This window comes from Erpetoichthys calabaricus, chromosome 9 (genome assembly GCF_900747795.2).
Source record: "Erpetoichthys calabaricus chromosome 9, fErpCal1.3, whole genome shotgun sequence".
Taxonomy (NCBI): domain Eukaryota; kingdom Metazoa; phylum Chordata; class Cladistia; order Polypteriformes; family Polypteridae; genus Erpetoichthys; species Erpetoichthys calabaricus.
The window spans coordinates 50,802,077-50,828,898 of record NC_041402.2 but is presented as its reverse complement, the minus strand read 5'-3'; positions in this window follow the sequence as shown (position 1 = coordinate 50,828,898).

Here is a 26,822-nt window from a genome sequence, read left to right as displayed (position 1 = left end):
GTGAGTAAAGAACAAGAATGTAATGCAATAAAATTATGGGGCATGTTTCTCTGCAAGGTCTTTTGATCATTTTATTTATCAGTCTGTGGCATAAAGCCCAGAAACCGTTAACAGAAGAGCTTATGACTGGTGGACGGATTGGGTGGGAGTCAGGAAAAATAGTTGGGGCACCAGCCAGGCTGCTGCTTTACATTAGCAGGTGTCTAGCCACAGAAATGAACAAAAGGAACAAGAAAATCACTCAATATTCAAGGCTTCAAATATTCAAGCAACTACTATAGCAAATTGGTGGATGGGGTTGGTGCCAGAATAAGCTGCCATCTTCTGAGGACAGCCCGCCTTTATTGTATTCTGACTGGAACAGAAGGGACCATCTGAGAGATGAGGGTGGATGCTAGGTGTCTCCCTAGGGACCGCCTCTCGAAACTGTGGGTGAAAAAGTAGAGAATGTTAGTGACAGCGACACTTCTTGTTGCGGGCAGTACCACTTACTACAACAGAGCCAAGGAGATGATGTCAAGGTACACCTGCACGACAAGCAAAACAAGACATTTCATACTCAGTTAGTTCAAATGTCTCAGCATAACTGCATATAGCATAAAAAGTCTGCTGGATACAATTAAGTGCCTTTTGCAATGCTAATTACTGATAAACAAGTAATATATTTTACTTAACTTTTACATGACTTGGTACTATAATTTCCAGAGTGAAATAGAAGCTATCTTAAGTTAAATGTAGTTTAGAATTACATTTTTTTCATTAATATACTCCCCCACACCATGAAATGACACTTAATAACTTAATAACTTAAGTTATTATGTGTAACATTTTCAGCCTATAAACCAATTCAGTGACTAAAATATGCCTAACTGTACCACATCTAGTTTGCCAAATATATGTTATCTGGGTTGTAGTTTTTGTTTCAAGCTTTGTTGTTGAAATCATCTTTGGCACTTTCATGGAACATATCAGTCTAACTGGGCTGATCAACATCAGTGTTTCTGAGCAGAGAAGCAGAGATTCTGCAAAGGTATCTCCCCTGGAGTCCTCAGACAAGCAGGCTGGTTTAAACATTAAGCAAAATAAGCACGTGCGTAGGGTTTCAAGGGAAGTGGGGCACCATAAAAAATTTTCCATTGACGGATTTACCATTGACCATATGGTTCAAAATTGCAAATGGTGCAGCTGAAACAGATTCCACAAAAAGGGGCTCCCACATTAAATGAAAAAATACATACATATATGTTCACAAATTCAAATAATAATAAAATATTAATAATAGAGGTTAAATATATTGTAAGAAAAGGCACTGTATTGCGCCCGACCCGACACAGAGTGACACGGAGGCACGTGTAAATCAAATAAACTATTTATTGTTCTTCAGCTGGAGGGCACGTCTTCCCCGTAATCCCTCCAGCCACAACACAGTCCCAAGCACAGTACATTAAGAAATCACCACAAAACACTCTTCTTCTTCCACCACCACTCCTCCGCAAGTTTTGTCCTCCTCCTCCTGACTCTGGCCGCTGAGTGGTGATCGCTGACTCCCTTTATAGTCCACCCGGAAGTGCTCCAGGTGTTTGATCATCGAGTTCCGGCTGCACTTCCGGGTGTGATGAATATGCCGCTCATGCGGGCTCAGGAGTCCCAGGTACAGCACCCCCTGGCGGTGCCTGCGGGATTCAACACGGCTGCACCCAACTCCAAGTCCCATGGAGCCCTGCGGGAATCCGAGGCACTGCTCCAACCCAGGGAGGGCGGCCATCTAGTGTCCAGGGGGAGGTATTGCACTGTCCCGGGCTGCTCCCCCTGAATATAGTGTGCCGGGGCATCCTGGCTGGGCATGAACCCTGGCCGCCTGCCACAATATATATATTAATCCTGGGAATACAACAAAATTAGAATCTGGTAATTATCACATGGTCCACCGAGGCTCACTTGATCGTTCTTGTCTTGGTCATGTGGCTATCCCATTCAGTCGTCCAGTCATGCTGTGCTTTATATAAGAATTGTAGAAGACAATATTGAGTGTGCTTTTCTAAATGTAGATATTTGCTTTCATATATTTATAACATTAATGGTCACAAATTGTTCAGCTAAGTGTTCATTTTTTCAGTTGAAATATATTAAAAATCCCAACAGAACAACTATGCTGCAAGGCAGGCTGGATGCCTTATCTCTACTAAGTATAGAATCAGATGTTTTACTTAAGATTAGTTTTGATCAAAAACAAATTTCACATGTAAATAAAGTGGAAGTATAAAATATAAACATCATTTTTCATTTAGAAAAATACAATTTATTTTATGGTTTATTATTATTTTTATTTTGAATTAGATATATATGGGGGCACCAAAACCTTTTAAGTGCTTAGGACCTCTAAAGGTCTTAATCTGGCCCTGTGGACAGGCAAAGGTCACTCGTACACTGTGATCAGAGGATAGCTGATTTTGAACATCAGAACATTAGAACAATCTAGATGAGAACAGTCCAACAAAGCTCACCAGTCCTATCCACTTAATTCTTCTAAAGAAACATCAAGTCTAGTTTTGAAAGTCCATAAATTCTTACTGTCTACCACACTACTTGGTAACTTATTGCAAGTGTCTATGATTCTCTGAGTAAAGAAAAACCTGCTAATGTTTATGTGAAATTTACCCTTAATAAGTTTCCAAATGTGTCCCTCTATTCATGATGAACTCATTTTAAAATAACAGTCTCGATCCACTGTACTAATTCCCTTTATAATTTTAAATACTTCAATCATTTCACCTCATCATCTTCTTTTGGTTAAACTAAAAAGGCTCAGCTCTTTTAATCTTTCCTCATAACTCATCCCCTGTAGCACTGTAATGCTTATGTTATGTTATGTGAATTTCCCCTTGGGATTAATAAAGTATCTATCTATCTATCTATCTATCTATCTATCTATCTATCTATCTATCTATCTATCTATCTATCTATCTATCTATCTATCTATCTATCTATCTAATGAACCTAGTTGCTCTTCTCTGGACTTTTTCTAGTGCTGCTATGTCATTTTTGTAGCCTGGAGTCCAAAACTGCACACAGTACCCCAGATGAGGCCTGGTCAGTGCATTATAAAGATTGCGCATAACCTCCTTGGACTTGTACTCCACACATCGTGTTATATAACCTAATTCTGTTTGCCTTCTTAATGGCTTCTGAACACTGTTGGGAAGTCGATAGCTTAGAGTCCACTACAACTCCTAAATCCTTATTATGAGGAGTACTCTCGATTTTCAGACCTCCCATTGTGCATTCAAACCTAACATTTTTACTTCCTATTGTGTAATACTTTACACTTACCAACATTAAATTTCAAGTCTGTATGCTGTCCATGTCTTTCTGTAATTATTTATTGGATTCCAAAGTATCTGCCAATCCATCTTTCTTGGTATCATTTCCAAAAGTTGTTCTTGGCATAAGACAAGTCTGTTCTCATAGACAAATACTTAGTTCATTTGTTATGTTTTTAAAGGTGACTTCTTGAGCAGAGTCTTTATTGTAAACAGTGTTTAATTGCTGTTTAATTCACAGCTTCTTAAATAGTTGGATGCCATGAGATCACATGTTGTGGAGCGCTCAGTTTGGAGTCTTAGTATTGTAGAACTGTAGTTTAAGAAGTTACTCCATTTGTGTGGGGCCACTGTGTGCAGTAGATCCATCCATCCATCCATTATCCAACCCGCTGAATCCGAACACAGGGTCACGGGGGTCTGCTGGAGCCAATCCCAGCAACACAGGGCACAAGGCAGGAACCAATCCCGGGCAGGGTGCCAACCCACCGCAGGACACACACAAACACACCCACACACCAAGCACACTCTAGGGCCAATTTAGAATCGCCAATCCACCTAAACTGCATGTCTTTGGACTGTGGGAGGAAACCGGAGCGCCCGGAGGAAACCCACGCAGACACGGGGAGAACATGCAAACTCCACGCAGGGAGGACCCGGGAAGCGAACCCAGGTCCTCAGGTCTACCAACTGCGAGGCAGCAGCGCTACCCACTGCGCCACCGTGCCGCTATGTGTGCAGTAGATGCACTACTTAATACTTTTGGAATGTAAAAACAATACAGAGTTATTAAAATATTTTAAAATATTAAAAACAGAAACTCTTAAAATTTGAAATAAAGCTCAGCTATATTTTTTTAAGAATTAGTATAAAAATCTCATGAAAATATTATAATAGTTTCTGATTTGATTTCCATTTGTAGTTTATCGATCTGTGCAATTCAGGAATTGATGCTGTATCCAATGGTAGATAAAATATTTATTCATTTTATTTTGACATTTTGAGATTTTTGGTTGCACTTTGATAATGTAATTGTTTTGTGTTAGTTTGTGCCTTGCCTGTCATGTGGCTCCACAAACCTGATTTAGAAGGGATATCATGTGTAGATGCATGAGAACAAAAACAAAATGACATCCTTATACATGACTAGAAACAGTCTAGTCAGTTTGACCCAAAAAATCTTTACCAAATTCATGTTCTTTTAATAGAAGATAATGATTTAGGATTGTTTTAAGAAGAAGCCTAATGAATTGTAAAAATATATATATGTAATAAATTTCCTAAGCACAACAGCCATTGGGTAGACCTGTATTTTTGGAAGAGGTGAGCAGCAATATGGATCTTTTTCCTTGGGCAACAATTAGCATTCTGTAAAGGAGAACACCAAGATAAGAAAAAGGTTTGGGGATCCACCCCGTATATTGTCTGAAGTTTTGTTCCATAGAGTAATCTGAAAAGACTGAGTCCTGAATGGGGAGGGCAAGTGACTGCTTTTATAGGCAGAGGGAAAGAAGAGGAGGGTCCAACAGGGCACTAGTGGAAGTGAGGTCAGCAGGACGGCGTGGTTCTGGAGAAGGAAGTGAAAATGGGTTAGGCTGTAGTCAGTCTTCTGTTCTGTGGTCCTGCACTTCGTCAACCCTCTGCCCTGCATTTTAAGCCCACATGCCTCACATGCGCACGTATGTGACAATTCATAAACATAGGCACCAATGTGTTGTAAGTATTGAGGGGCACAAAATGATAGGCTATGACATAAATAATAATAATTAAATCTGGACACATTCAGCAGCCTACCATTGATATACGTATTGGCTCAATTTAGGGACTTCTCTTTGATTTTGAAAGATTCAGCATCAGATGAGCTTTTATTTAAACAAGGCATTAAACACTCTGACATGTTTGAGGAGTCTGAAAGGATAATGCATAGCTTTTTGAATACTTGTTGGAAGGCATTGCAGGTAACTTTGAAGTCTGTTTTTTTATTTTCTGTTTATCTGAAATATATTTGCTATTTAGAATAATTCTTTGCTTGAAATCAATACTTGTATTGCTTCATTTTCATAAAACTAAAACAACCAAACAACAACAATAATAATAATAATCCTCCAAATTGAATTGCATAGGAGGCAGGATAAAATTAATTATAATAATAATGATAACAACATTCCTCTAAATTTAATTAAAATTAAATAATGATCTTTTTGACAACATATCTGTACTCATTGGTTTGAATGTCAAAGACTGGTTTAATTCAAAATCATAATATGAAAGTTTCCCAACTGGAACATTAAAATATTCCCTACCATCTATTAATTGATTATTGATGCTCCTCATGTTCACCCTTGGCTTACTCAAAATGTCTCTACAGCTGACATCCTGTATGGAAAAAGGTGACATCACGTATCATGCTGATGGTGAATTTGAATTCTCTGCAATATTCAGGCCATGACATGTAAACAAAAATTATGGTTAATGTTTAAAGGTGATTCACTAGGTTTTGAGTGAATTCATTTTTCTGATTATATTGGATTAGTCTGTGTTTTTCAGGGATCTAAATTAAATTTATGTTTAAGGGAATGCTTTGTAAGATTATGATTTGCCGTCATTGTCAGATCAAGTACAGATTCACATCTGATTAAATAGCTTGTAGCAAAGTACAGATTTAAACGATATTAAAGCACACAATATTAAAGCAATACAATGGGATCCTCTCATATAGTTCTAAATCTGAAAAAAGACGTAAATTATAAAGTGAAATGCCATACACCCGTCGATTATTAGTTTTTAAAAACATTATTGATCTTACCTGGGCTTCAGTAGAACACATGGATCTGTTCACTTAAAAGTCAGATTTAGCAGACAGCTTCTAAATTTTCCTTATCATAGGCTTCTTTGCTGCAAGGAATCAGAAAAGAGGAATTGCAGAGTGCACTCTGAGAGTAGTCATTGTACATCTGAATAAGCACCCACTGCCACCATTGCCATGATGTTTGTTAATTACACTGGGTATACAATAATTAGCTGAGCTGCTCTTCTTTGTTTAATGATTGTTTTGTTTAATTCTTGCTCATGCTCACTGAAGAATTTGAAGTTCACTAATGTGTTTTGGCACTTAATTTTATTTAGGAAATCAGAGAGGCGCATTTAATATCAAGTACTGTAGACTATAATTTGTTACAAGAATTTCAAATGTTCATGTGTCTTCATCTTTAAGTTTGTGCTGTGTCCGAATAAACCTCATACACTACTGTTTTATTGTGAACAAATTTTAAAAGTGATCTATGTAAAGACAAATACCAATGAAAAATTTAATGCCACTATAAAAAAAAAAAGTAAAGGGAAGGATGGGTATTTATATTCAAATTCAGCAAATGATAATGTTTAAAACTTACAAATAATATTCATGTATCACATATTATTTAATTCTAACAAAAATGCTCCCAATAGATCAGTATCCTCTTTTATAGTATTTATTGCAAGGGCATTTTACAACCTTCATATTGTTAATAAAATGTGGCTTAGATACACGCTTTAAGTACATCCCAAAGAACCAGTAATCCTTCTACCTGTCCAGAGTGTGCTTTGAAAGGGAAAAATGGTGGGAAGTGAGAGCTAGGTGATGTTTGATAGGGTGGTAAGTGGTAGAGCCATACCATCAGCGAGACAGGGACTCAGAGAGACAGAGAAGGTACAGACACAGGAGGGTTTCATTTGACTTCTTTTTGACTTGTACATTGTGTTCATCCCAAGGTTTACATTATGGAATAAAACCTATCCAAGTAAGAAAGCATAATAAAAATTTATTTTGAAGAAAAATATATAGAAGGCATGATAAAGACAAATAACAAAACAAGTTTTGCTAGTTGATATTGCATCTCTCCCCTCCTCGAACCGCCACCTTACCGTGGTGGAGGGGTTTGCGTGTCCCAATGATCCTAGGAGCTCTGTTGTCTGGGGCTTTATGTCCCTGGTAGGGCCACCCAAGGCAAACTGGTCCTAGGTGAGGGATGAGACAAAGCGCGGTTCAACAGACCTCCTATGACGAATAAAAAGTTTGGACGGCGTTTTCCCTCGCCCGGACACGGGTCACCGGGGCCCCCCTCTGGAGCCAGGCCTGGAGGTGGGGCTCGATGGCGAGCACCTGGTGGCCGGGCTTGCACCCATGGGGCTTGGCCGGGCTCAGCCCGAAGAGGCAATATGTGTCCCCCTTCCCATGGGCTCACCACCTATGGGAGGGGCCAAGGAGGTCGGGTGCAGTGTGAGTTGGGTGGTGACCGAAGGCGGGGACCTTGGCTGGCTCTTGGGACGTGGAATGTCACCTCTCTGAAGGGGAAGGAGCCTGAGCTTGTGCGTGAGGTTGAGAGGTTCCGGCTAGATATAGTCGGGCTCACCTCGACGCACAGTTTGGACTCTGGAACCAATTTCCTTGAGAGGGGCTGGACTCTGTACCACTCTGGAGTTGCCCCCGGTGAGAGGCTCCGAGCGGGTGTGGGCATACTTATTGCCCCCCAACTTGGAGCCTGTACATTGGGGTTTACCCCGGTAGACGAGAGGGTAGCCTCCCTCCGCCTTCGGGTGGGGGGACGGGTCCTAACTGTTGTTTGTGCGTATGCACCGAACAGCAGTTCGGAGTACCCACCCTTTTTGGAGTCCCTGGAGGGGGTGCTAGAGGGCATACCTTCTGGGGACTCCCTCGTACTGCTGGGAGACTTCAATGCTCACGTGGGCAATGACAGTGAGACCTGGAAGGGCGTGATTGGGAGGAATGGCCCCCCCTCGTTCTGAACCCGAGCGGTGTTTTGTTATTGGACTTCTGTGCTCATCACGGATTGTCCATAACGAACACCATGTTCAAGCATAGGGGTGTTTATATGTGCACTTGGCACCAGGACACCCTAGGCCTCAGTTCGATGATCGGACTTGCGGCCACATGTCTTGGACACTCGGGTGAAGAGAGGGGCGGAGCTATCAACTGATCACCACCTGGTGGTGAGTTGGCTTCGATGGTGGGGGAGGATGCCGGTCAGGCCTGGTAGGCCCAAACGTGTTGTGAGGGTCTGCTGGGAACGTCTGGCAGAGCCCCCTGTCAGAAGTAGCTTCAACTCCCACCTCCGGCAGAACTTCGACCACGTCCCGAGGGAGGTGGGGGACATTGAGTCCGAATGGGCCATGTTCTGTGCCTCTATTGTTGAGGCGGCTGACCGGAGCTGTGGCCGTAAGGTGGTCGGTACCTGTCGTGGCCGCAATCCCCGAACCCATTGGTGGACACCGGCGGTGAGGGATGCTGTCAAGCTGAAGAAGGAGTCCTACCGGTCCCTTTTGTCCTGTGGGACTCTGGAGGCAGCTAATAGGTACCGGCAGGCCAAGCGGAATGCAGCTTCAGTGGTTGCTGAGGCAAAAACTCGGGCATGGGAGGAGTTTGGGGAGGCCATGGAGAACGACTTTCGGACGGCTTCGAGGAGATTCTGGTCCACCGTCCGGTGTCTCAGGAGGGGGAAGCAGTGCAGTGTCAACACTGTATATGGTGGGGATGGTGCGCTGCTGACCTCGACTCGGGACGTTGTGGGTCGGTGGGGGGAGTACTTCGAAGACCTCCTCAATCCCACTAACATGCCTTCCAATGAGGAAGCAGAGCCTGGGGACTCAGAAGTGGGCTCCCCCATCTCTGGGACTGAGGTCACCGAGGTGGTCAAAAAACTCCTTGGTGGCAGTGCCCTGGGGGTGGATGAGATACGCCCGAAGTTCCTCAAGGCTCTGAATGTTGTAGGGCTGTCTTGGTTGACACATCTCTACAACATCGCATGGACATCAGGGACAGTGCCTCTGGATTAGCAGACAGGGGTGGTGGTCCCCCTCTTTAAGAAGTGTCTCACACCCATGTGAGTTAAATGCTGTGGAAGAAAGAAACTAATGAATTGGGCACTGGCATGGACCATGGAGAAACACCAGGGTATTGAGACCTAAAATACTTACAGGAGACAGGGAAAGAAAGAAAGAGAGAGGTGGGGTCTCAGTTAAATGGAGTTCTGGATAAAGGAGCTTGTCACATGGCCAGTGTCATGACATGGTGCCCCATTGAAGGAGACTGATACAGCAATGAGCAGGATTGGTTGTTCAAGCTGTATAAGACCAGTGGGTTGGGAGCTAATATTTTTTTTCTGCAGTATTTGACCAGTCCATGTATGCCTACCTAGAGGATCGATATTGGGAGTGAGCCCTAGACCATCAAAAGAGGGGCTAATCAGGTGAACTGTGTGCTCATTCTCTCTTTTTAAAAACTGCTGGAAAAACATTTTGTTTATCTTGAACATACTAAAAAGACAAGAAGACGTTTGTTTTTGTAAATATTTGTTTTTCTTTTTTCCATTATCTGTCATTGGAATTGTGCAAATTTTGTTGATTTTGTTGACACTGCACTGACTCTGTTTTTTTAATTATCACTGGTCATGAACTGCAAGATGTCCAGAGTGAATAATGCATGACCAAAATCACAGGGCATCACTACATGACCTACTCCCATTTTTAAATTTTGAGGTGAAAGGATTTCATAATATTATAAGCCTATAATATTATGGCATAATAATGAATGTAAAAGATGTTACAGAAGAAGCCTAAAACCTGAAAATAATGCATACAGTTCTTACAAAACATAAAATTATTAAGATTAACAACACATGCAGACTCAACTACAAGCTTTTTTAGAGCCTCTTGAAGTCTGCCATGATTTTGCTTCCTATACAAAATGATAAAGAGAGAGTACACAGTGAAGATGGCAAACAGAAGAGCGCATGCTGCACGTGTAAAACCCCAGCACCCAATGTTTAAGCATCAGCTAGCTACATTACCATAAATCATGGAATATCTAGTAGAGACTTTCTGTCATGCAATCAGACATTCTAGAAGCATAGTGCAGTTCCCGTGACCTTCCAGTCCACATCAGCAGAATATGCAAAAATATGCTGAAAATTATATCTGCTAATTTTTAACTGCTGGAGGTTGACATTAAATTCAGAATTGTTTGTAAAACCTTTAAACATTTTGATTCTTTACAAAAATGTTTACCAGATTTCTTGGATTTAAACATCCCTACTTTTAATTTCTCATAGTATATATAGTAATAGGTTTGTTTTCTGCAGTCCAAGCTCTTGGTAAGCAGGACATTGTTGTTAACTCATCATGTCCGTTTGCCTATTTAATCATTAACAATATAGATTATTTAAGTGAAGTTAAAGTTTTATCTGTATAATATAATAAACATATTTTGCTTCATTTCATCTTAAGAATGATATCGTCATAATATGTAAATATGCACTTTATAAAGTGGCTCAGGTTGTGCAATATTATAACTGTAGTGCAAGTTTACAGTGAGGTAATTGTACTTATAAGTACAAACAGTTCTACAAGAAGCACCTGATGGACTGATTGAGTATGTTTATAGCTCTTGAGATGAAACTGTTTCTGAACCACAAGGTCTGTACATTTGATTCCCCATTCAGATACAGTGATATAAATATTCTGAGTGGTGCAGTGAGAGTAATATGGAAAAAGATGACCTGCTGTGGCAACCCCTAATGGGAGCAGCTGAAAGAAGAAGAAGAAGGTACAGTGAGAGTAACAACGCTAAAGCAGCTATTGTATTTAGAATAGTTTGACCATTCCGTGGACCATTATATTGTTACTGGTTAATTACAATCAGATGCATTAAACTAATAAACAATAAGCGGTTAATTTCAGTTATATTTATAAAGACGCGTCAAGGATGTGGATCTGAAAAAGAAAGGGTAACCAAACAGGAACAGTAGCACTGCTTTGACGCTGGGTGGCGCCAGTCTGCAAAACCGAGCAGAGAACTTGCATACGCCAGAGTATGAGGTACCATGGAAATGTGCGTGGCTTTATGTCAAGTTTATGTTTTATACATCACGATTTGAGCGTGGAAACATTCGTACACAACATTTCTGTGCGTACGCACCGTTTACTTGCATATTCTCCGTGTCTGCAATGTTTTTCCCTTCACAAAAGACATGTTAGAGTTATTTGGTCATTTTTAAGTGACATGCTGTTGAAGGCTGGTTCCTGCCTTCCAACAAATCCTGACCCTTTTTTTATAGGGGCTTGCAGCCCCCTAAAAGCTTGAATTGCATTTAGTGGGTTTGAGAATGTTACAGTAAGTTTTTGTTGAAAAGCCACATGAAATGACTTTAGTAATGACATATTTCTTTTAGGTGCTTCATAATTTGTTTCATTATTGCAAGAAAGCATACCTGTTTGTGTCATTTTTTTAGATGGAGGAGGTGGGATGTTGTGTTTCTTCTTTGCTCCTTCAACTATTTGAACTAAGGTGATCCCTTTTGTAGATTTTATGTGCTCTTCTTTTCTTTGTCTGTGGATATATATTAGAAGATTTTGGGCTTTGTTAGCTCTCTTTAACTTCATTAAGTTTCTAGAGCTGCTGCTCAAGGGCACAGACCTGAGCTGTGGGATTTTCTGTTTGATGACAGTTTCACAAATGATGTCTAACTGCAGCTAATTGCACTCCCAGCTAACCTGATGACTACGTTTTGCTCTCAGAAAAATGCACGTCATATTTCTTTAGTTAAATTTGTACTATTTGCTTTTTTCTAACTATATTATATGTCACATTTATATTGTATAGATCTTTTCTCAAGCTGCCTGGCCCCCTATGCAAATGATGATTTATTTTAATTGACTGTCACCCATGTTTTACAGTACAGAACAGGGAGATGAAGAGTTTGTCCCAGGTCCACTTGGTGCAAAGTAGAAAACAACCATGATTAGAAAGACAATTCAAAGCATGGCATACTCAGTTACAGTCAAGAACTATCAACTTAGCAGCATATTGGAGTCGTTATGTTCTGAGGATATGCATATCTCGCACTGAGGTCAACCATTAATTACGTCATGTTAGGCATGGCCAATATTTTTCACAGATACTGTATTAAAGTGAAATGGTTAGATTGCATCCATTCCTCAACTTTCAGCCCCTGTTTCTCTATCCTTGTCTACAATGTATCTCCATTGGGCATTCTCCTATTGAGTCCCAGGGGGACGGGGGGGGGTTTGTGTATGAAGCTTTTCCAAAATCTTAGTAACATTGGTATAGCCGTACAGTGGGGGTCTGAGGTCCTCTAGTTTCCCACCTACTCGCTGCATTTCTTCTTATATCTGGTGAGCAATACCGGCCAACATGTTGAGGATGTCGATGGGTGTTGGTTTTAGGCATCCAGTGATATTGCAACAGCTCTTAGTGAACATGCGTATTCTGCTGCGGAATAACAGAGTGCAAGTGCAGTGGAGCACAGGGTTGCTGGGTTGGTGCCCCACCAGGTACTGGCCAATTTTCTGAGGATGTTATTGCGGGCGCTGACATTCCCAATCGTCTTTTCCACATAGGCCCATAAGTCAGGGTCCAGTCAATGGTGACTCCAAGATACACTGGGTTTGAGTGGTGTTCTAGTACCATACCATCCCAGATGATGCATAGATTCCTCTGTTTGCCTCCCGGTGGCACAGATGGAAGGCATTAGCGTGGGTCTTGATAGCTGGCTATAGTAGAGCGAGAGTTTCGACTGGGCAGATGTAAGGAGTGTCTTGATAGTGATGAAACCTTTCTCCTTTGTTGTGAAGCATAGGTCGTCAGCATATAAGAAGCTCCTGCATTCAGGGTGGATGTGCTGATTGTTCATGTAGATATTGAAAAGCATTAGTGCTAGCACAGTTCCTCGAAGAAGTCCATTTTGCTGTTGTCTCTAACAGCTCTTCTTTTTACATAGTGCAACAAAAAATTGTGTATTTTCCAACATGGATTGAATGACATGCACTAGGTGTGGTTTTGTGTCATTTCATATATCTTAGAGAGGAGCAACCTGTGACTCACAGTATCATACACAGCTGAGAGGTCTATGATTACTACATCTGTGATTTTAACTTTTTCAAGGCCATCTTCTATGTGCTGGGTATGATTGTAAATATTGTCCATTCCCGCTGCTTTTCCAGTTTTCAGGTTCTTAATACAGGTGTTGAGTTCTTCCATGATGAAGACGATGTTGAAGCAGTTGTTTTCTTTGTCAGGTTGTTGTTTGATCCACACCTTAAGTTGTTTAGTTAGTGGCTTGCCATATAGGAGGAGTTGGTTTGCAACCTGGTTCAGTGTGACATTATCATGGTGTTCTGTCTTTTTAGGATCATTGCTCAGCTGCCAGCTGCCTTGCTGCTGCTGTGAGGTCAAATCCACATTATCAATCATGTTTTGCCCTGACATGTATTTCTTTCTGTATCTTCAATGCAAGTTCAGTTTCAGCTGCAATTGTTCTATCCTAGGACGGATTGGCTTGGACCATCTGCTTGTACTTATGATACTCATCTACCATCTTTTCGGAGAGTCCAAGTACATAACTGGTTCTTCATCCTCATGGTATGTTCCTTCTAGATGTAATACATATCGCATTGATGAACAGTTCGTAATTGGTCTGTGATGGTTCAATGTTTTCCAATCTTTTCTCCAGGTCTTCTTCAAATGCCTCCCAGTCTGCTTTAATGCAGTTGAAACAACAGTGGAACGGGACCATGTTTGATGTTACTGATGATGATGTACTGATGGGCATCGGCCTGTGCTGTGTGTGTGTTATGGATTCCACATTTGCTGCAGTGGTCAGCAATACTGTAGCTTGTGAAGGCTAGGTCTGGGTTATACCCTTGTTTCCATCTAGAACTGTTGAAGGATTTACCTCAGGCTGAGGTGGCTTCCATCACTCCATGTGTCAACCAGGACACCATTTTCATCTGTTTTGTTGTAGTCTCAGTGGATGTGATGGCTGTTTTCTTATTTTTCTTTTAAAAGCTTTGTGTTGAACGAGCGAAATTAAAGAGTTCCAGAAATAGTTGGAGTGTGAACCAGTGCACATCGCTTAATAACTCTTTCAAAACAAAAAGGTTGCAGTTAAATAAACATAAACATGGGGGCCCCTAGAACACAAAATAGCCTTTTGGTTTGTCTAACTGGCAGCTCAATCCTGCTATGTGTTTCGGTTGAACTGAGACGCCACTTTTCAGGGACTGGCTCTTTTTATTTGTTTCCCACTAGAAAGGAAAGGAGTTGAGGAAGCGATGGGGTGTGGTCAGTCAGCTTCCTGGGTTGCCTTCTCTGTGCGTCAGAGGGAAGAGACAAGTTAGTGACAGCGCCCCCTCTCACCCTGGGGTGGTACTGTATACCTGATCAGAGCTGGCATGGTAATCCTCATATGTGCATGAGTGACAGCTTTTTATTTCTTTTTATGTCTGATTGGACTGGCTTAAAATTGTGAGAATCGAACTGGAGTAGAAGTGTGCACTGAATAGCGAATTGTGGTGAGTGCCTGCATTGTCAGAGAAAATTTGGACTTTTTCAGTTACTTCGTTTTTCTCTCTCATATGCATAGACCCTTTTGTGAGCAAAGACTCAGAGTTTATGCCCAAGTCACTCTGATGGTGCATCTGAGCATAAAAAAATATATGCCCTTTAGTTATGCTAGTAGAACCAACTGACATTTAGAAAAAGGTACCTTTACCCCAGACTAGTTTGCAATAGAAACACTTTACTATACATGTGGCTAACGTAATATTTAACAGGAAATGTAACTTGAGCTTCCTGCTTTGAAATGTCATGTAGTAAAAAATATAAAGTGACTTGTGTGTCAAACCTGAAAATGAGAACAGTAACTGAATGTTAGTCTGCTGACTAGAGACGTTTTCTTTTTCTTTGAGTGTTGAACACCTGACATTGTTTTGGACCACGTCTCTAGACATTTTAACATGCTTAAGGTGAAGTGAGAGCAGCATGCCTGTCTAATTTCACAAGAAGCTTCTTTTTATGAGTTTAATGGCAAAAACAAAGCTAATTTCTTTTTTGTCCCACTGTGCTTATTTTCCATGTCTAATTTAAATACACAAACTGAAATTTCCCACAGAGAAGAACAGCTGCATACCTTTATAATCCCCTGCTGATCAGGTTGTCACCTCTCTTCCCAGCTACCTCAATTCAGCATATGTGTCACCTGAAAAAACATTTGTTAATGTCTTATTGGTCTGGACATTAGATTATATCACTTTTTCTAAATATAATTTTACGTCCTGTTATTTAATTTACCTCATCCTAGAATAAGCAGTCATGGTTATTTGCAGTTAAACGGCTATTTAATTGGCACATTTTTCTAGGCAATTGTTATTTTGTTTTTCATCTGCATATTTCCAATATGAAATCAGTTATTCATAAAGCATGCTTTCTTTTTCTTGGGTCAGGGCTGTGGGGAGTGAAGCCTGGCACCAAACAGAAGAAGGCAGGAATTATATCTGATATTAGTTAAGTATAAGCCAGTCTCTTTCACCTACATCCCATTTCAGATTTGTAAACCATTAAGAGAATCGAACATACACACAGAAGAACTTCCAAATTTCACACAGAAGCCTCCTCAACCTTGAATTTTTCAGTGTACTCTTTCTCCTACTAAGCTAACATATATGTTAATATAGCTCCTATAAAAAGTAGTCATCTCTTGAACATTTTCACATTTTATTATTATACAATATTGCATCTCGGGGGTTGGCTTTTTTAACCCTGAACAACGAAGAAAGACTCACTAATGTCAAAACAGATCTCTGCAAAGTGCTCTAATTTAATTACAAATGTGAAGCAGAAAATAATCGATTGCTTAAGTATCCTCAAATGGCCCCAGGGGCCTGGGTCTGAATCTTAGCCCAATCAGTATCTATTGTGCAAGCTGCATGTTCTCCTTGTGTTTATTTGGGTTTTCTGCTCATGGTACTCCAGTTCTGCACTTATATCTCAAAGTCTTTGCATTATGTTAACTGGTTGAGAGCAGGTATGTGAAAGAATGTGCACTGCTCTGGGGTGATAGCCCATCCATTCTTGGTTTCTGCTTTGTGCCCAGGGCTGCCAAGCTAGTGCTGTGCCAGTTTACCCGGATTATGCAAATTTTATAATAAATGGATAAAAGGATTGAATTTCATCTATCTTCATCTTAGGTAGCTTTAGAGTAAATATCAAAAAAATTAAATTTAGAAAAATGGTGCACTTGTGCCTAATATTAGAGAGTTTTGAGTTTGAACATATTGTATTCAATTAGCTAAACCTAAGTGTTTTTGAGATTTCTGAATCCATTCATTGATTATTTTTTATAAAACAAGCAATTTACAGGGGCCTAAAGTCTATCATAACAGCACAAGATGGGAACACTAGTCCATTGCAGGGTAGCATCATATATCCAAAAAAGAAGACAGTTTAAGAGTTCCCAGTGAGCCACATATTTGATTGGAATGGGAAACCGAAAATTTCAAGAACTCCCATACAGACATGAGGAGAACATGCAAACTCCACACAGGCAGTGACAAAGCTGGGATTCAAATAACAGCACCTATAAAAAATATTTGCTCCATTGTAAGTTTTATATCTTATTGTTAAACAGCACTGAATCACAGTAGATAAAGTTTGGCTTTTTTGATACATAAAAAGACATTTAAATGTCAAAGTGAAAATAGATCTTTGCAAAGTGGTCTAAATTATTACAAACATCCATCCATCCATCCATCCTCTTCCGCTTATCTGAGATCGGGTCGCAGAGGCAGCAGCTTGAGCAGAGATGCACAGACTTCCTTCTCCCAGGCCACTTCTACTAGCTCTTCCGGGGGAATGGCGAGGTGTTCCCAGGCCAGCCGAGAGACATAGTCCCTACAGCATGTCCTGGGTCTTCCCCGGGGCCTCCTCCCGGTTAGACGTGCCCGGAACACCTCACCAGGGTGGCATCCAGGAGGCATCCTGATCAGATGCCCGAGCCACCTCATCTGACTCCTCTCGATGCGGACGAGCAGTGGCTCTACTCTGAGCTCCTCCCAGATGACCGAGCTTCTCACCCTATGTTTAAGGGAAAGCCCAGACACCCTGTGGAGGAAACTCATTTCAGCCGCTTATATTCGTGATCTCGTTCTTTTGGTCACTACGCACAGCTCATGACCATAGGTGAGGGTAGGAACGTAGATCGACCGGTAAATTGAGAGCTTTGCCTTACGGCTCAGCTCCTTTTTCGCCACGACAAACCGATGCAGAGCCCGCATGACTGTGGATGCCACACCGATCCGCCTATCAATCTCCCACTCCATTCTTCCTCACTCGTGAACAAGACCCCGAGATACTTGAACTCCTCCACTTGGGGCAGGATCTCACCCCCAACCCTGAGAGGGCACTCCACCCTTTTCCGGCTGAGGACCATGGTCTCGGATTTGGAGGTGCTGATTCCCATCCCAGCTGCTTCACACTTGGCTGCGAACTGATCCAGAGAGAGCTGAAGATCACGGCCTGATGAAGCAAACAGGACAACATCATCTGCAAAAATCAGTGACCCAATCCTAAGCCCACCAAACCAGACCCCCTCAACGCCCTGGCTGTGTCTAGAAATTCTGTCCATAAAAGTTATGAACAGAATTAATGAGAACGGGCAGCCCTGGAGGAGTCCAACTCTCACCGAAAAAGGGTTTGACTTACTGCCGGCAATGCGGACCAAGCTCTGACACCAGTTGTACAGGGATTGAACAGCCCTTATCGGGGGTCCGGCACCCCATACTCTCAGAGCATCCCCCACAGGACTTCCCGAGGGAATCGGTCGAATGACGATTCCAAATCCACAAAATACATGTAGACTGGTTAGGCAAACTCCCATGCACCCTCCAGGAACCTGCCAAGGGTGTAGAGCTTGTTCACTGTTCCGCGACTAGGACGAAAACCACAGTGTTCCTCCTGAATCCGAGGTTCAACTATCTGATGGACCCTCCTCTTCAGGACCCCCGAATAGACTTTTCCAGGGAGGCTGAGGAGTGTGATACCTCTGTAGTTGGAACACACCCTCCGGTCCTCCTTCTTAAAAAGGGGGACCACCACACTGGTCTGCCAATCCAGAGGCACTGTCCCCAATGTCCATACGATGTTGCAATTACAAACATTAAACACAAAATAACTTATTGCATAAATATTCAACCATTTTAAAATGGCACACCTAAATCATCAATGGTGCAACCAATAGTTTAAAAAGTGACCTAATGGTGAGCCCCTGTAATCAAGAGGATTCAGTTGATTGTAGTTTAAATGCAGCATATCAAGAATCTCCAACTTGGGGTGAGTCAGTATCATCTCCTGTCCTACACAATGAATAGGAAAAGCACACTCCAAGCATACTCTGTGAAAAGGTAACTGAAAATCACAAGTTGGAGGATGAGGAAAGGAAATATTCAAGTCAATGAATATCTCTTGGAGTCCAGTGAAATCAGACATTAAGAAATGGAAAGAGTATGACATAGGTATAAATCTGCATAGAGCATGTCGTCCACAAAAACTGAGTGATCATCCAAGAAGAAGTCAACGTATACACCAAGAGATCTGTGATAACTCTGAATGAGATACAAACTGCTGGGATAAAACTGGAGAAACTCTGCAGACAACAAGTGTTGGCAAGGTTCTTCAAAAGTTGTAACTTTAAAGGTGAGTGGCGAAATAAAAGCTGCTGTTTAAAAAGCACACACAACATCTTAATCAGAGATTGCTAGACTGTGAAGAGACTTTCTGAAGTCAGCTTTGAGAAGGTTCACTAGTTTGATAAGACCAAAATTGAGCGTTTTGGCTATCAGACTAAAACTCATGTTTGGCATAAGCCAAACACTGCATACTATCTCATACAGGCCATCCCCACCATAAAGCATGGTGTTAGCAGCATCAGGCTGTGGGGATGCTTTTCTGCAGCAGGCCCAGGAACACTAGTGAGAATACAGATGAAAAGGAATGCAGCAAACCAAAGGGAAATCCTAGAGGAAAACCTGATGCAGTCTGCAAGAAGCATGCACCTTGGGAGAATATTTGTTACACGGAAAAGGCTTAAAAACCACAATGTTAATGTTCTGGAGTGGCTGAGTCAGAGTTTAGATCTCAATCCAACTGAGAATTTGTGTTCACTCATGATAAATAATGTGAATTTCCCCTTGGGATTAATAAATTATCTATCTATCTATCTATCTATCTATCTATCTATCTATCTATCTATCTATCTATCTATCTATCTATCTATCTATCTATCTATCTATCTATCTATCTATCTATCTATCTATCCAAAATAATAAAGCTTGAGAAGTTTTGCAAAGAATTGGGACAAACTGCAGTGTGTAGATGTCCAAAGCTAACAGAGAGATAAAGACCTGTCTACAGAGACACGAGGCTACCAAATATGCACCTACATAATACTAACTTGAATGGGGCAAATGCTTATATTATCAGTTATTTTCTGCTTTATATTTGTAATTAATGTTTATAATTTTACAGAGATCTGTTTTCACGTTGATATTAAAGAATCCTTTTTTTTTTGTTTTTGTTGGTCAATGTCATAAAAGCCAAATTAAATCCAATGTGGTTCAATGTTGTAAAATAATACAATGTGAAAACTTCCATAGGAGTGAATACGTGAATACATTTTATAGGCACTATATTTAGAGTAATATTGTTCTAAAAATAAAAATTGGGTTTATACAATATTTTCTGCAGAAAAACATCAAATTTGTCTATGAAGCTGCAACATGGAATTTTGGAACATCAGAAAAATAGCATTCATCAGTGTTTGCTCTATGGTCATTGGTACTTTAACACTTTCAGAGAGATTTTTTTAGATGACCTTATCCTTCAAGTTGTTTGCCTGACATATATATCTAATGTATCTGACAAGCGTAATCACAAAAGGTCAAGTTTCCAACACAGTGCATAAATGATGGTGATGGTGGCAGGGAGAGTCTATAGATTTGATACAGTTCTAGTGGTGACTGGCTTATGCCAAGATTAGCACTCACTTTTTTTCTGTCAATGTTACATTCTTGTCATGTTAGCCACCCATTTGTCTCCAGTATTAAATAGCTGATAAGCCAGCAAGCAGTTCAACTTCTTCCCATCTTTGTTTCACTAGTTTTTGCTTTTCCCTGTTTATCCCAAATTTTGTCAACATCTGGGGCACATGTACATCATTTTTTTAAATATTTAATAATACCTTGAAAGAAAATACTAAAAATATTTTCTTTTCTTTAAAAGCTCAATTCCATTTTATCATGCTTCACATTTGTGCCCAGCTATGATTCTCTAGAAATATTTGTTAGACAATACTTTTAAAAAAATGCTTTGAACTGCCATGTGGATTATTCAACACAACTAACACAGGTTTTTTTTCTTAGGCATTTTAATATTGTTTGCTGTTGTTCAATATTAGCCCCCATTCAACTCCATTGTATTATAAACTAACAGTAATAGATAAAAAATATATATAGTTTTTTGAGTGGAGCATTACTGTTTTCCTGGAAAAAAATGTTAATGGTCCTGAAGGGATGGGTAGGGGTGGATGTTTTTCATGCAGACTCTCACTACTTAATTACATCATTTCATCCATTCATCTTCTTGACAATATTTACACAATGCAGGGTCAAAGAGAAACTATTCTGGAAGCATCACATGGAAGGCAGGAATAAGCTTTGAAAGTTATACATACGGCCACATTCATCTGCGTAATATAGGGTCACCAATAAAGCTAACATACTCATCCTGGGATGTAGGAGGAAATTGAAAAACATAATGGCATTTTTTAACTCGATTCTTCTGTTATCTATATAACTAATTAAAGATGACAGCTTTAGATTTGTGTAACAGTAGTAGCAAATAATGCTTAAAGTTATAGCTAGAGGGCACACAAAATTGAACTGTATCAGTTTGTTGAAACAAATGAGATGTCCCTGGTTGTTTTGGCCTCAAAAACACCTCAGATACATATATCCACCAACTCCAGAAAGCCTTGGTACATCTAATACATTCTGTCTCATGGCTGTAAGGCATGACCTTAACATGTTGTTCTTCCATAATTCATCCATCCGTCTTTCTAACCTGCTTATCTGGGACAGAATTGCAGAACAGCTGGAGTCTAACATTTTGATAAATGTGTTAAAGAAATACTCCATCCAAAAATATTTTTATATATTATTTATCCCCTGTACTTTGTAGTGGTGGCTGACAAAAAGTTTTCAACTCATGTTTTATCTCTCTGTACAAAATGGAGAGAAAGAACTGAACCATGCAGCATAACACAATGGCGTGCAGTTTTATACAACAGCAAACACAGAAAAACTTCCATGGAAAAATGAAAAAAAATCTCATGTTATTTATGTCACATAATCCTCACATCTATATATATAATTCACTAAGCCGCCAGCGAGCAAGACACCCATGGAGCACGCAGGACAGAGCCACGCCCACCAACTCTAAGACCATTGGATACGACAACAACTCACAGAGCCACGCCCACCAACTCTAAGACCATTGGATACGACGACAACTCGCAGTGCCACGCCCACCACCCCAGACGCAGCAACTCACAAAACATGGAGTCATTCGCGTTTGTCTCTGCTACAGTCCACATGCACCTCTGAGCCACGTTGACTTTTCATTATTCTTTTCGGTTACGACGCAGGACCGCGTCCACCATCGCAAACTGTTTTACGCGAGCGGGCACATGACCAGGCAGTGTGTATGCTTCGAGAACAAGGCTGGACGCGGCAGGACCAGAGGCATGTTTGTCGCGGATGTGAATCGCTGTATGCAGCGTGTAAAACAGTTTGTTTGTCGCGGATAATTTGCCTTTTACTTTTACATGAAGACAATTTCCTGTTAGATTGGCCTTTGCAATGACAATTAATAAAGCACAGGGCCAAACTTTCAAAAAGATATGCATGTATCTGCCAAAACCAGTTTTCAGTCACGGACAATTGTATGTTGCTCTCTCCAGAGTTCCATCTTTTCATTCAGTTACTGTTGTATCCTCAAACCCACCCCTTTTAGACAACTGTGTCTTTTCAGAAGTGTTCAGCCATCAATAAATAATTATGCGGCGTATGCCTGCAGGAACACGTGCAGCGAGCGAGCGAGCCAGAGAGACAGAGAGAGAGAGAGAGAGGGAGCAAGCGACACACACAGGCGCGCGAGAGAGACACACACACACACACACACACACACACACAGGCATGTGAGAGAGAGAGAGAGAGACACACACACACACACGCGTGAGAGAGAGGGGGCTGGACACATAAGAATAATAATAATAATACTTCATTAGCAGGAACACGTGCAGCGAACGAGTGAGCGAGAGAGAGAGAGAGAGAGCGACACACACACGTACAGGCCCGCGAGAGAGAGAGAGAGAGAGAGAGAGAGAGACAGACACACACACACACACACGTGAGAGAGAGAGCGCTGGACGCATAAGAATAATAATACTTCATTACATTGATATAGCGGTGTTCTCAGTATTCAAAGCACTATCCACACAGGGAGGAACTGGGAAGCGAACCCACAATCTTCCACAGTCTCCTTACTGCAAAGCAGCAGCACTACCACTGCGCCACAAGGCAGAGAAGGCAGTTAAAGAATGCACCAGGCTCGATTTTGTTTTCAATTCTGTTTACAGCGATCGGGTCATAGCGTGCATTGTTGCAATGTTACTTTTCTTGGTGGCTTATTACATCACGGATGTTTCACATGTTCATTTTTTTCCCTGTGCTTAAAAGACATTAAAAAAGTGTTTCTCAACTGTGACTCCGGAACAACTCAGTACGCAAGCTATATTAAGCGTCAACAACGAAGACTCACTACACCTTAAAGAACAAGTACTGACACTTATCCCTACCGACGAAATAACTTTCACCAGCGTGGCCTCCATCGTCACAGACGATCCCGCTTTCAGTCACGGACAACTGTATGTTGCTCTCTCCAGAGGTCCATCTTTTCATTCACTCACAGTCGTATCCTCAAACCCACCCCATTTGGACAACTGTGTAGTTCAGGAAGTGTTCACCCATCAATACATAATTATGTGGCATATGCTACGCCGCGGGCTGGCTAGTCTGTTATAAAGTCACTTGCTCAAAATGTGCAAAATGAATGCTTTTTTTAACAAGATGTTGTTAAAAAATACTTAATGAATTATTAGTAAGTACATAAACACTAAATCCAAAGACACTTGGAATTGACTATTGACTTTAAGACCCATCTCTCCCCGTCATTTGTTGATGAAGAATCCTGTCTTTAATTCAAAAAGTCAATTCAGAGAGACTTTGGCTTCACTGTTTATGTATGCAATGATAATTCCATAAGTTTTTATTGAACAATATATTATCAAAAAAAACATCATTTTTGGGTAGATTATTCCTTTAAATATAGTGTTGCTGTTAGCAGACAGGAACATGGCAAAAGGGGTGTGAGGCTTCCAAAGCACCATAAAAAGCAAGCCGGACCTTAAGTGTCCAGCCCAGAAGAGGCCCACCCCTGACCAGCTTGTCTCCAACCACTACCTGCTGGCTTCAGCCTGACTAAGCCCAAAATGTGGGAACCAGCTTTTAATGTTCAAAATGATCTTAACAGTCTCAAAAATATCAGCAAGCATCAGAAGAGGCAGAAGGCAAGCAAAATTATGGCTGGTAACCAAAAAGGCAACAATGACCCTTAATAAATAACGAAAATATTAATTTACAAGAAAAGAGCCAAATTGAGTTGCCTAAAAGGCAATCCAAAACAGAAATGCTCCCAAAACATAATCCAATATTTTAAAACAGACCAAATAATCAAAATAAGCAGAAAATCCAAGCAAAAACAGTAATACAAAGTCACACAAACAGAATATTTAGTTATGGATGAGGTCTCTGCAGGAATAACACCAAGGTGGCTCTCTTGTAGAATCATCTACAAAACACATGAAATGGGGGGCACCTTTAAAAAGACAGTACATACTTGCAAGCATATCATGCAATACATAACAATATGAAAAACAATAATTCAAAAACAACAATAAAATACAAACTCAAGCTGATCCACAACAACTCCTGTCTCACAGATTATTGTTTCAAATTCTAACCTGTTGTACTGTGCTTGGAGTTTGCACATCCCCATGTCTCTGTGAAATTTGATGTTCTTGCCAAGTTGATTGTTGATTCTGAATTGGTTCAGTGTGAGTATGGATGTGTGTGTGCAGTGGATGGATGCTCTGTCTGGGCCTGGTTCTGTATTGTAACCAGTACTGCTTAAAGGGGACAAATCACCATGACCCTGAGTTGAAGAATGTTATTTTGTAATTTGTTAAAATAGTTATTTGAGGGTTGCTGTAGAATACTGTTGTCCTCAAGATGTATGTATAGATGATGTGCAATACCTGTATGAGCTTTTCCATTTCAAATTCCATGTAAATGGTGTTGTTATGGCAATACATTAAAAAAATGATGCAAACAAATGCATGGTTATAAGACTGGAACTATAACTCCAAGACTTCCTTATGAGAATTTGATTTCTCAGTTTGCAAATCAAGCCTTGACCTGTAATGAAACAAGTCATTTGATTTCTTTAAAATTGCACTGCCTCACTAACCTACTAAAAATAACCCAATAATGTTTATGGGTCACTTGAATATAATGAGAATTAGCCAATTTGAAAAGCTGTTTTTCTGAAAGTGTAGCCCTTAAAGAGCAGCTCACAGAACATGATTGCATATCAAGTGAAAACTATTCCCATGTAAAATAAAATTCTGAGCGGTGGAGATTAAATGTCTGTCTATGAAATTACAACAACATTTATTGATAAAGTGCCTTCCAATACAAAGTATAATTCAAGGTGCATAAAATGCACACCTTAATCTGATTAGTTGTTCCCAACTGCAAACACCATATTTAGAAGAGGCCATTTACAAAGCCAGATTCTGTGGCACTGGCTATGTTGTATCATTCACATCTAAATGAAGCGATGAGAAAGTTCAGAGTTGTGATTCAACCAAGGCTGTAAAAGTGTAAGATACACACAACACTCACAAAACTACATAATCCAATCCAAGTTTGGTGGGCTGAAGCCTCTACTAATAATAATAATAATGCATTTTATTTATATAGCGCCTTTCCCATGCTCAAGGAACTTACAGAATATAATAAAGAACAGCAGCGTATACAGTATATAGCATTGTACAAACCAGATAAATAAATAAAGAAGATTAAGACAGTGAATTCTGAAAAAAAAGAAACAGACAACATAATTGATGGTCTCGCGCACACATACAGGTTATATTAGCATCTTGACAGAGAAGTAAACTGAGAGAAGGGTAATAAAGTCAAATAGAGCTAAAAGCCTTCCTGAACAGATGAGTTTTGAGTTGTTTTTTAAAAGAATTCATGGAGTCAGCTGACCTGATTAATTTCGGTAGGTCATTCCAGAGTCTGGGCGCTATACAGCTGAAGGCCCTGTCACCCATGGAGTGTAGATTAGTGTGGGGCACAACAAGATTGCCAGAATCAGAGGACCTTAGTGGGCGGGCAGGCGCATAGTGATGGAGAAGGTCACTGATATAGTTTGGCGCAAGTTTATTTAAGGCTTTGTAAGTTATTAGTAGGATTTTATATTCGATTCTGTAAGACACAGGGAGCCAGTGGAGATGGAGCAGGATGGGTGTTATGTGCTCGCTGCTGCTGGTTCGAGTAAGGACTCTTGCAGCTGAGTTTTGAATAAGCTGGAGCTGTGATATAAGATTAGAAGGGGCACCTGCCAGTAGGGAATTACAATAATCGATGCGGGATGTGATAAAAGCATGGACAAGTTTCTCAGCGTTAGAAAAGGAGAGGAAGGAGCGAACACGGGATATGTTACGGAGGTGAAAGTAAGAAAGGATGTCTACTGGCCACAGTAGACATCCAACATGGATTAGGCACAAGTCTGCAAAAGGACCAATTCACAAAAACAATCATGGTCACAATTTGGAATTACCAACTGACATAACGCCCATTTAAATTATCAATTGATTAAAATAATTTGAGATGGCAAATATATTTTTTATTCATTCAGGGATTTATTCTCTCCTTTTCTCAGGTGGTCAATATTCACATGAATTAAGAAAAAAAAATGTAAAAGGTAGGATTCACTAAAAGAAAAATTTACTTTCAATAAATATTAAAAATGAAACTGAAGCAAGGATCAATGATGGCACATTAGTAAGCACTGATGCTCTGACAGCACACAAATTTGGGCCCAGAGCCGTTCTTCTCCTGTGTGGACTTTTCTTCAGGTACTCCATCCTTTTCCAGTTTCCAGATGGCATGTGTGTTGAGCTTTCTACACTGAAAAATGAAATCTAAGCAAGTGAAAAGTACTTATATGAAGACATTAAACCTTGATTTCCTTATTGTAAGAACTTTTGACTTATCAAAAAAATTACATTTACAATTATTTAGCTTATTTTAAGAAATCTTGCAAAGTAAATTTTGCTTACCCCATTGATAGATTTCTTTTTTGTTTTTGCTAAATAAAAGCAAACCATCCTGTGGTGGGTTGGCACCCTGCCCGGGATTGGTTCCTGCCTTGTGCCCTGTGTTGGCTGGGATTGGCTCTAGCAGACC